Source organism: Oncorhynchus tshawytscha, linkage group LG17 (assembly GCF_018296145.1).
Source record: "Oncorhynchus tshawytscha isolate Ot180627B linkage group LG17, Otsh_v2.0, whole genome shotgun sequence".
Taxonomy (NCBI): Eukaryota; Metazoa; Chordata; class Actinopteri; order Salmoniformes; family Salmonidae; genus Oncorhynchus; species Oncorhynchus tshawytscha.
Window position 1 is genome coordinate 2,090,345 of NC_056445.1, and position 12,156 is coordinate 2,102,500.

The 12,156-nt window shown below is 38.6% G+C and overlaps 1 protein-coding gene across 1 annotated transcript in view; it reads left to right on the forward strand.

Annotated features, from left to right (window-relative positions):
- The window catches only part of LOC121838636 (NLR family CARD domain-containing protein 3-like), a 733,752-nt gene that overhangs the window by 325,658 nt on the left and 395,938 nt on the right, over nt 1–12,156 (forward strand). The window lies entirely within an intron of this gene.

The following is a 12,156-nucleotide window of genomic DNA, read 5'->3' on the forward strand; positions in this document are numbered from 1 at the left end:
CCGAATGTCCACTCAGTGGGCCTACACACTGCACACCCTTTAGTTTTTCCATTTACATCTCACATGATTTTACATACATTTTTCAAACTTTAACATTTCAATAGCTCCTTGGTCATGTGACCTACTGACTTCAAACAAGGTTCAGAATGTCCACACCCTCATAACTAAGTTTGAAAAATGAATAGGCACTACCATTATATAGTCAGTGGACTATCATTATTCCATTGTACTGGATCTAATACATTTTTTATTTTACCTTTATTTAACTAGGCAAGTCAGTTAAGAACAAATTCTTATTTTCAATGTCAGCCTAGGAACAGTGGGTTATTTTGATTTTATTTTTATTTTTTATTTCACCTTTATTTAACCAGGTAGGCTAGTTGAGAACAAGTTCTCATTTACAACTGCGACCTGGCCAAGATAAAGCATAGCAGTGTGAACAGACAACACAGAGTTACACATGGAGTAAACCATTAACAAGTCAATAACACAGTAGGAAAAAAAGGGGGAGTCTATATACATTGTGTGCAAAAGGCATGAGGAGGTAGGCGAATAATTACAATTTTGCAGATTAACACTGGAGTGATAAATGATCAGATGGTCATGTACCGGTAGAGATATTGGTGTGCAAAAGAGCAGAAAAGTAAATAAATAAAAACAGTATGGGGATGAGGTAGGTAAAAAGGGGTGGGCTATTTACCGATAGACTATGTACAGCTGCAGCGATCGGGTAGCTGCTCAGATAGCAGATGTTTGAAGTTGGTGAGGGAGATAAAAGTCTCCAACACCAGCGATTCGTTCCAGTCACAGGCAGCAGAGAACTGGAACAAAAGGCAGCCAAATGAGGTGTTGGCTTTAGGGATGATCAGTGAGATACACCTGCTGGAGCACGTGCTACAGATGGGTGTTGCCATCGTGACCAGTGAACTGAGATAAGGTGGAGCTTTACCTACCATGGTTAACTGCAGAACAACAGATTTTTACCTTGTCAGCTCAGGGGTTTGAACTTGCAACCTTGCAATTACTAGTCCAATGCTCTAACCACTAGGCTACCCTGCCGCCCCATTTCACATATATTCATAAGTGTAATATTTTTTTATGACATACTGTGAAAAAGTGGCTCTTGGCTGCTGGCTCTGTCACTTTCAGACATGCGCAGAGCAGACTGAAAGGGAACTTGACTTGAACCACAGGGGTTCTCTGTAAAGCGAGAGTAATCCAAAAGGCACAGACACACCCCTTGACTTTCAATTTGCACCCTTGACCTGTATGTATTATCTCCTGATTGGTCTCCGTGGTGCTTAGTCAATGGGAGCTCCGTTGCCGGCCCCATCATACATTTTTTACACTGTAAAAAGAGAGACATCCTACTTTGTATTTATGGGAACAAATATTTCCTAACACTTTGGATCCTATTCTTGGACAGTTAGAAGACACAATGCTTCAATGCACAAACAAAATGTTACTAATTACTGTACATGAGTAACCTCAACTTTGTGGGTCTTTGGGTGTTTAGGCCAATAAAGTGCCATCTCAATTCTACCACAGACTGATTTCTCATGCCCCTATGAACGGGGACACAGGGCAATAGTTTTTAATCTAAACCAGCCCTTCTTTACTGGAGTACACTAATCCCTAATCGGGGCTCTTTTCTTGACACACAGTAGCAGTTTACCAGATAAGAAGTCAAGAAGATCAAAAACTAGATTGATGTAAGGGTGTATTACATCCTGTGCTGCCCCATTGTCATATCCATTCTGGATTCTGAGTGGTAAAATCATAGCTGAAAAATGCCTCTATGTACAGGTATGTGTCTACTGTATGTGGGAATGTCCGTCCTACATGTAGTGTTGATACATGGAATATTCCGCAACTGCATATATAATATATTGCTATTGCAAATAGAAGTACTTTGTTCAACAACTGACATTTTCAGATATTATTTTGACAAACACACTTTATCACACTTTGGTACTTACAATTCATTCTCTATTGTCATAGACTTGATGGGCACTGTCATCTGTTATCTTTGTGATATGACTTTCTATAAGCACGTACTGATGTCACTTAATATTTTTGTCTACAAACGCTCTACATTTATTCACTCTGTGATAGGGTTGGATCCTATATGCTACTTTTATTATTGTCCTGTAAATGGTTCAGTGCCTATAATTTAGGCTGTGTGTAGAATGGGATATAAAGGAAATTACTACTAGATTATAGTGATAAGGAAATCAGCATACAGTTTTGGCCTGTGTATTCATTTGCCTATAAATAATTACATAATTTAACTCACATAATTTATATTTTCAATAATAAATGGTTAGCTGTTATGTGACAATTAGGTCAAAAACTCTAATTTATTTGTTGGTGTCGATGGCCAAGGAAGTTGCACAGAACTTCCCCAACATCCCCTCCCAAATTGATATAGAACCTTCACAAGAACACATGGAGCAACTGCGAAAATAAATGGCTGAGGATATACAAAAATGTCTGGTATGTAATGACATTTAATTCAAAGTAAATGTAAATTCTTCATTTTTATGTAGTTGTGTGGGACAGCCATATGTTCAGTTCAAGCCTATGATTTCAGAGTTCAACAAACCCAACAACTGCTTCATGTGTGCCACTGATAAAGAACCTGGATGTGGCCCAAAGACTGACTGGGTTAGTAACTTTATTTAACATGTTTATAATATTTTGACAACATTGACAGCATGTAAGACAATTTATGATATAACACAATGGATGGCTAATTCGTCATTCGTCATACTGCATTGATGTTTGATATTATTCATAATGTGTTATGCTTTGTTTTGTTTTGATTGAATGTTTTGCACGCACACGGTGGTTCCATGTGCTGTGCCTAGGAATGAAGACAAAAGAGTTCAGAGTGAAGAACACAAACTGGAAGTGCTGTCTTTGTTGTTGAAAATGTATGCTATACCCTATCCACACTGAAGAGGCTCTGAAATGTTCATCAACCAGGGATAAAGAGAAAGTTAACACTGTGAAATGTTTTGTACTTATTTGAAGTAAAGTATCTGTTGACATGTTGGAAAAGATGAAAGGTCTACAATTTCTGTTTAATTTGTCAATATTACATTTTTATTCATTGATATACTGGCCACCATTGCTGTGGTTACATGTTCAGTATATGTATTGACCAGCAAACCCACTGCAGCCTACCTTACTGGGTCACTCTCCATCCCTGCTATGGACAATTAATAACACGACTCTCGTACTTTGCCCTTTTCCTTTATGGTTGATATTAACGATGAAAGGAGATACTATCTGTCTCTCTCCTATTGTGTACTGCTATTAGAATACTGTGGCAAAATAAATAAAAAACAGGGAAAATAAGTACGTAGAATTATTATTATTATAGATAAATATTAAAGAAAAGGGTAAACACAACACTGGACTGAAACCCCTAATTGTCAAACTAATATTAATGTACAACAATATAGAAAATACATAACTAGAGGTAATACAATATGGGTGTATATCCACTGCACGTGTCTTAGGTGTGTAATTGACATGACCAAGGAGCTATTGAAATGTAAAACTCTGAGAAATGTACGTTACACTGCGTGATTTTACAGAACACAAACAAGAGTGTGCAATATAGAAGGCTAGTCCGTGGACAATGAAGTTTGTAGGTCACATGACCAAGGAGCTTTTTAAGTTTTAAATTCTGAAAAATTCATGTAAAATCAAGTAAGATGAAAATGGACAAACTAAAGGGTGTGCAATATATAAGAGTAGTCAGTTTGTTTGAAGACATTAGGTCACATGACCAAGGAGCTATTGAAATTTGAAAGCTTGAAAATGTCATGTAAAATCATGCGAGATGAAAATGGACAAATGGTGTGCAATGTGTAGGCCCACTGAGTGTACATTCTGCACCTTGTTTGAAGTCATTAGGTCACATGACCAAGAAGCTATTGAAATTTGAAGGTTTGAAAATTAATGTAAAATCGAGTGAGATGAAAATGGACAAACTAAAGGGTGTGCAGTGTGTAGGACCACTGAGTGGACATTCTGAACCTTGTTTGAAGTCAGTAGGTCATATGACCAAGGAGCTATTAACATTTTTAAGTTTGAAAAATGTATGTAAAAACGTGTGAAATTCAAATGGACAAACCAAAGGGTGTGCAATGTCTAGGCCCACTGAGTGGACATTGTGAACCTTGTTTGAGGTCAGTAGGTCACATGACCAAGGAGCTATTGAAATTTGAATGTAAAAAAAGTTTGTACTTTGTTTACGCTCCCTAACTAATTCAACTAAGAATACAAAATGCTGCTCACATTTCCACGTATTTATTAGCTTTGGAAAGCGAATTAATGTCCGAATCGTGAAAATAAGACCTATGCAATGTTGTGCGCAATTTTTCCAACAACATGACACTTATTTGGAGTCTGTGGCTCAAGTGGTTTGAACGCGCGAATATTCGTCGAATATCCAACCTAAAACGCTTTACCTTGGTTTATTGCCTGTCTGGTTTTACGAATACAGACAATTGTAAATTGGGTTATTTGCAGAGTTTCGTCATTTCAATAGCATTTGTTCTATGGTATTGACTCAAATCTGGGTTTCTGATTGTAATTCAACTATTGGTATGTTTTGCTTGGACAGATACGGCCGCCAGTGTTTGCTTAATGTATCAAATGAACGTTTTAACAGCTTGCTTAGTTAAAATTGAAATACTAATTTATTCAAAATAAAAAGCGGGGTGATTTCGATGTAATACGTTGTCTGTTGCATAAATGGTCTGCTGAAATAACATATTGAGAATGGAGTTGTATTTAAATAACTGAATCAAAGAAGAGACGGTTACCTAAATCTAATGAATTCTAATAATAGCGGATAGGTAATTGCGAAAGAGCTGTGCCCACCAAAATGTGTTTAAAAAAAAAAACGAAATGTGTTTTTTTTTACCAAGGTAAAAAGGTTGGATATTCGACGGATATTCGCCTGTAGTTTTCCTTACGTGCACCAACAGCAGTTAGGGACCGTCAACAGTGACAAATGAAATGTTTCAAATTTCAATAGCTCTTTAACCATTACTCCCAACACTTTCAAAACTGGTTGTAGCTAACCCGATGGCATAGACACACATTGCACAACCTTTAGTTTGTCCATTTTCATATCACACGTTTTTACATGAATTTTTCAAAATGTAAAATTTCAATAGCTCCTTGGTAATGTGACCTATTGACTTCAAAGGTTCAGAATGTCCACTCAGTGGCCCTACACATTGCACACCCTTTAGTTAATAAATTTTCATCTCACAAGATTTTTTTTTTTTTTTCAAAATGTAGAATTTCAATAGCTCCGTGGTCATGTGACCTGGTGATTGTTTTTTTTTACATTGAGATGCAAACATGAGTCCCTGAGCCACTTTGTCACCTGGACCATTACAGTAGTGAGTTCTTCTGTAGATTGTTGTTTGCTCTTTGCATGCACATATATCATTGTATTATTTGCATACATTTGAACTTCAGATCCAGTACAGACAGAAGGCAGATCCTTAATGGACATGCTGAACAGTATTGAACCTTGGGGCACGCCCACATCGTAGCTAAGAGTGGGCAACAGTTAGTTTTGACTATTACACTGATGAGACAGCACCAACCTTTTAAAGGTTCTAGATTTGTTAAACAACAGGTTCATATTTTTACTAAATTAACGCAACAGGTTGAAATGTTTAGATTACTGGAAAGGGGTTACGTATTTGGTTATTGTTTATTGTTTATATTAGGTGTTGATTTCACTTAATGAAACACTGTATTATCTGATGTGTTTTTAGTAGGAATCTTCCTTCCGGGACTGATGGAAGTCCCCTACAGTATGTATATTATGGGAGACATAGGAGAACACGTCACAAACAACTTTTTACTAACTGCCTGGGATCAAATATCGCTGATTCCTTACGCTGAGAAATGTACTACATTTGCGACAGAAAAAAGTATTACATTTAGAGGGGTAACAGGAACTATCTAAGGCGAAACAGCTATCACATATCTGTTGGACATGGGTCCAGTAACGATGCCAGGATAATTTTATATGGTTATGGAACAAAGAGATCAGTCATATAATATAATATGGAAGGGAATTGTTAGACTCGGTGGCGAGATACATGTTGCTGTGTCTAAGGGTAGCACATGCTAAATTAAGCGCATATAAACATTGAGGTAGATTAAAACAAATGATTAATGATTTGAGGGAGTACAGTGGACTTATCATGATTATCAGGTTTTGTTTGTAGTTAAAACTTGTGGGTTGCTGAATCAGTGTAGTATAATGAATGCTAACGACGTGTTTTGTGTTTTTTCCTGGAGAATGGGGTTTTATTGTCTCTCTTTGAAATATTTCCCAGGGCTGTGATCTTGGGAAGAGCAGTGAGTGAGAGTAAGGCCGTAAACTACCAAATTAAATAAGGCCTGGCCATTTTTGTTTGTTTTTACCTTAAGGTTTGCAAATACCCACACACAACACACTTGTTATGACTATTTGTTGGTGTTTTTAAAATACTATCTTTGATTTTTGTGTTCTATTTCCTATGGGTTTAGTGAGTTTTTCATTTGTCTTAGTGCCGAAGTATCTTAAAGGGGCACACATGGAATTTTCAGTTTCTGAGTTTTAACTAAACACGTGAATTATTTTGATAAAGAAATGTACTGGAAACCTAGGATATGAAATGTTTGACTGTTTTTCAGGAATTTGTCTAATATAGTAAGAAACACTTATTTGAAGGGTTTGTATGACCTCTGACCTCTGTCCTGACTTTCCAGTGTGGTTTGATCACCCTCATTGGAAAGCCATTTGGATAATGAATTTAAGGTAATTTGTAATATACAGTGCCTTGCGAAAGTATTCGGCCCCCTTGAACTTTGCGACCTTTTGCCACATTTCAGGCTTCAAACATAAAGATATAAAACTGTATTTTTTTGTGAAGAATCAACAACAAGTGGGACACAATCATGAAGTGGAACGACATTTATTGGATATTTCAAACTTATTATTTTGCACACCCAATTTTTCAGTTTTTGATTTGTTAAAAAGTTTTTACCATAATGATCCATTGGAGTGTGATAGATAACTAAAGTTTATTTTATTAAACACCATTGTTGCATGCACTGCATTATGCGTTACATATGTGCTTTTCACTGTCAATGAAGATATAGTTTATGGGAAATGATGTAAATATATCACTAGCCACTTTAAACAATGCTACCTTATATAATGTTACTTACCCTACATTGTTCATCTCATATGCATACGTTGATACTGTACTCTATATCATCGACTGCATCCTTATGTAATACATGTATCACTAGCCACTTTAACTATGCCACTTGGTTTACATACTTATCTCATATGTATATACTGTACTCGATATCATCTACTGTATCTTGCCTATGCTGCTCTGTACCATCACTCATTCATATATCCTGTATTCATTACACATTCTATGTACATATTCTTTATCCCCTTACACTGTGTATAAGACAGTATTTTTTTTTTTGGAATTGTTAGTTAGATTACTTGCTCGTTATTACTGCATTGTCGGAACTAGAAGCACAAGCATTTCGCTACACTCGCATTAACATCTGCTAACCATGTGTATGTGACAAATAAAATTTGATTTGATTTGATTTGATTTGATTTGATTTAGCTTTAAATCTAATAAACTGTATGCATCTTCTGTTTTTCTTCATGGGTTTGTGCAGGTGACTGTGTATCATGACCTCCCCAGAGAAATTGCTAGAATGCTTAGAATATGTGTTGGAGGTTGAAATGGGATACAGTGCTAAGTTTCTTGGGAGAAGGCTAAGCCAGTGTTATAGCAGCCGGGCACGTGCAGGAACCCATGTAATGAGTTATTGCTATTATGCTTCTTGTTTTATGAAGAATGTATACATTTTCTACATGAACTCAAACGTCCCTTTTTCTGGACCCTGTCTTTCAAAGATAATTCGTAAAAATCCAAGTAACTTCACAGATCTTCATTGTAAATGGTTTAAACACTGTTTCCTATTCTTGTTCAATGAACCATAAACAATTAACGAGCATGCACCTGTGGAACAGTCGTTAGGACACTAACAGCAATAAATGGCAATGTCCGTACTGTGAGACACCTAAGACAGCGCTACAGGGAGGCAGGACGGATAGCTAATTGTCCTCACTGTGGCAGACCACGTGTAACAACACCTGCACAGGATCGGTACATCCGAACATCGCACCTACGGGACAGGTACAGGATGGCAACAACAACTGCCTGAGTTACACCGCAATAGGCTGAGAGAGGCTGGACTGAGGGCTTGTAGGCCTGTTGTAAAGCAGGTCCTCACCAGACATCACCTGCAACAACGTCGCTTATGGGCACAAACCCACCATCGCTGGACCAGACAGGACTGGCAAAAACTGCTCTTCACTGACGAGTCACGTTTTTTTCTCACAAGGGGTGATGGTCGGATTCGCATTTATCGTCGAAGGAATGAGCGTTACACCGAGGCCTGTACTCTGGAGCAGGATCAATTTGGAGGTGGATGGTCTCGCAGCAAGAACTGGTTAACCTGTTGCAGTCCATGAGGAGGAGATGCACTGCAGTACTTAATGCAGCTGGTGGCCACACCCGATACTGACTGTTGCTTTTGATTTTGACACCCCCTTTGTTCAAAAACACATTTTTCCATTTCTGTTAGTCACATGTCTGTGGAACTTGTTCAGTTTATATCTCAGTTGTTGAATCTTGTTATGCTCCTACAAATATTTACACATGTTAAGTTTGCTGAAAATAAATGCAATTGACAGTGAGAGGACGTAACATTTTTTGCTGAGTTTATGAGTTAATGTTCTTAAATCTTGTAATTTTCTTTTAAATTGAGAGGATTCTCAAAATGGGGGATTATTGTGGAAAATTGCAGATGATGTTATAATACTTTGATTGCATCAAATGGTTGTTTTATGCAACAGAATAGAGGATTCTTATAACTATTGTGTGTGTGTTCTACTGAGGATGGGCCTCTGAGAGATAATACTAACAGGAGATTTACAATGTCTTCTGGGTGATAAAACCTAAAGAGCATTCCAGAGCATGAGTTAATGTTTCTGTTCTATACGGTACCAGCGAGACATGGCTCTAGTATGGAGTTGGGGGCCCTGACACTGGTCTCTACACAATGAAAACTGTTGACACAGCAGGTACAGTCTGCGGTGAATTATAGGTATCTTTCATACAAATCTTAACATTGTGACCCATTCTATACATCTGTTGTTCGTCATGTAGGTTGAAAGGGGTGTATCTTGGCTATAAAAATACCTTTTGTCTCGGGGCTGCCAACGAATCATCTGAGCGTGAATTGTCGACCAGCCATTATTATCGTAGAGCAGTCAATCAATTCACTTTATATGTGTGCGTTGTATTGACTTGCTCCCTTATTAATAAGTGATTAAAGATTTAGTTTAAGTATAACTCTGACTTGTGTAATAAGTTTGTCTCTCCTCATTTGATAATCAAGAAATTAACCACCACATACTGTACCTTATTCTGGAATTATGATTCACATAATATGACATGATGGTATGAGTATGATATTAGACAATTAGCCTACGCTTTTGTGTTCATATTGACAGATTATAAAAATGCACATTGTCCTCAATTTCAGATATGCCGGGATCAACAAGAAAAATGTGTCCAAGCTGTGCCCAAAACCTTGGGGTGAGGGTTTAAAAAATGTAAGTTCTGTGGGGCCCCACAGAGAAAGAAAAAAACAGAGGCTGGAACAAATCAAACAAGGGGGATCAGGACTGATGCTGAATTTGTCAAGGACTGTGGATAATGCATACGTCCATTTGAGTAAAAATATTGTAATCACAAGCATATCTGTTGATATTTTGTTTGTTGAGCCAGACTGGAAAACTTTTTTGTAAGACAATAACTTTTGAACCCTTAAAATGTAAAACCACAAGCAATAAGACTTGTGTGACTTTCGTTTGACATTGTACAGAAATAATGACCATAACATACTTTTGTGGTTTTAGTTTCTTAGTCTAAAGGCAGTAGCGTATGTCCCCATACTGTTTCTGGGGAAAAAGAAGAAGACAGGAGGGTTTAAAGCCCAGGTCCTCACCACCTCTAGGGACCTGTCAGAGAAGGAGACGGTGACTCACACTGCCCTTAGATTTGTGTTTGAGAAGTTACTCTACTGTAAGTATAGACGATTGATATACACAGTGTACAAAACATTATGAACACCTGCTCGTTCCATGACATAGACTGACCAGGTGAATCAAATCAAATCAAATAAAATTTTATTGGTCACATGCACATGGTTAGCAGATGTTATTGCGAGTGTAGCAAAATGCTTGTGCTTCTAGTTCCGACAGAGCATCAATATCTAACATGTTATCTAACAATTACACAACAATTTCCTGATACACAGAAATCTAAAGGAAAGAATGGGATAAGATATACATACAAATATACAGATGAGCATTGACAGAGCGGCATAGGCAAGATCAAATCAAACCTTATTTGCCATATGCGCCGAATACAACAAGTGTAGACTTTATCGTGAAATGCTTACTTACAAACCCTTAACAGTGCAGTTCAAGAAGAAGAAAATATTTACCAAGTAGGCTAACATAAAAAGTAATAATAAAAAGTAACACAATAAGAATAACAATAACGAGGCGATATACAGGGGGCACCAGTACTGAGTCAGTGTGCAGGGGTACAGGCTAGTTGATGTAATCTGTACATGTAGGTGGGGGCGAAGTGACTATGCATAGGTAACAAACAAACAGCGAGTAGCAGCAGTGTACAAGGGAGATCAATGTAAATTGTCTGGTGGCGATTTTTATGAATTGTTCTGGAGTCTAATGGCTTGGGGGTAGAAGCCGTTGAGGAGCCATTTTGGTCCTAGACTTGGCGCTCCGGTACCGCTTGCCGTGCGGTAGCAGAGTCTATAACTTGGGTGACTTGAGTCTTTGACAAATTTCTGGGCTTTCCTCTGACATAGGTCCTGGTGATGTACTGGGCCGTTCGCACTACCCTCTGTAGCGCCTTATGGTCAGATGCCGAGCAGTTGCCATACCAGGCGGTGATGCAACCGGTCAGGATGCTCTCGATGGTGTAGCTGTATAACTTTTTGAGGATCTGGAGACCCATGCCAAATCTTTTCAGTCTCCTGAAGGGGAAAAGGTTTTGTCGTGCCCTCTTTACGACTGTCTTGGTATGGTTGGCCTGGCCAAGGCTTTCAACTCTGTCAATCACCGCATTTTTATCGGCAGATTCAACATCCTTGGTTTCTCAAATGACTGCCTCGCCTGGTTCACCAACTACTTCTCAGATAGAGTTCAGTGTGTCAAATCGGAGAGCCTGTTGTCCGGACCTCTGGCAGTCTCTATGGGGGTGACACAGGGTTCAATTCTCGGGCCGACTCTTTTCTCTGTATACATCAATGATATCGCTCTTGCTGCTGGTGATTCTCTGATCCACCTCTACGCAGACGACACCATTCTGTATACTTCTGGCCCTTCTTTGGACATGGTGTTAACAAACCTCCAGACGAGCTTCAATGCCATAGAACACTCCTTCCATGGCCTCCAACTGCTCTTAAATGTAAGTAATGTGTGGACAACAACAAATACCTAGGTGTCTGGTTAAACTGTAAACTCTCCTTCCAGACACACATTAAGCATCTCCAATTCAAAATTAAATCTAGAATTGGCTTCCTACTTCGCAAACAAAGCATCCTTCACTCATGCTGCCAAACATACCCTCGTAAAACTGACTATCCTACTGATCCTTGACTTTGGCGATGCCATTTACAAAATAGCCTCAGACACTACTCAGCAAATTGGATGTAGTCTATTCACAGTGCCATCCGTTTTGTCACCAAAGCCCCATATACGACCCACCACTGCGACCTGTATGCTCTCGTTGGCTGGCACTCGCTTCATATTCATTGCCAAACCCACTGGCTCCAGGTCATCTATAAGTCTTTGCTAGGTAAAGCCACGCCTTATCTCAGCTCACTGGTCACTATAGTAGCACCCACCCATAGCACGCGCTCCAGTAGGTATATTTCACTGGTCATCCCCAAAGCCAACTCCTCCTTTGGCCGCCTCTCCTGCCAATTCTC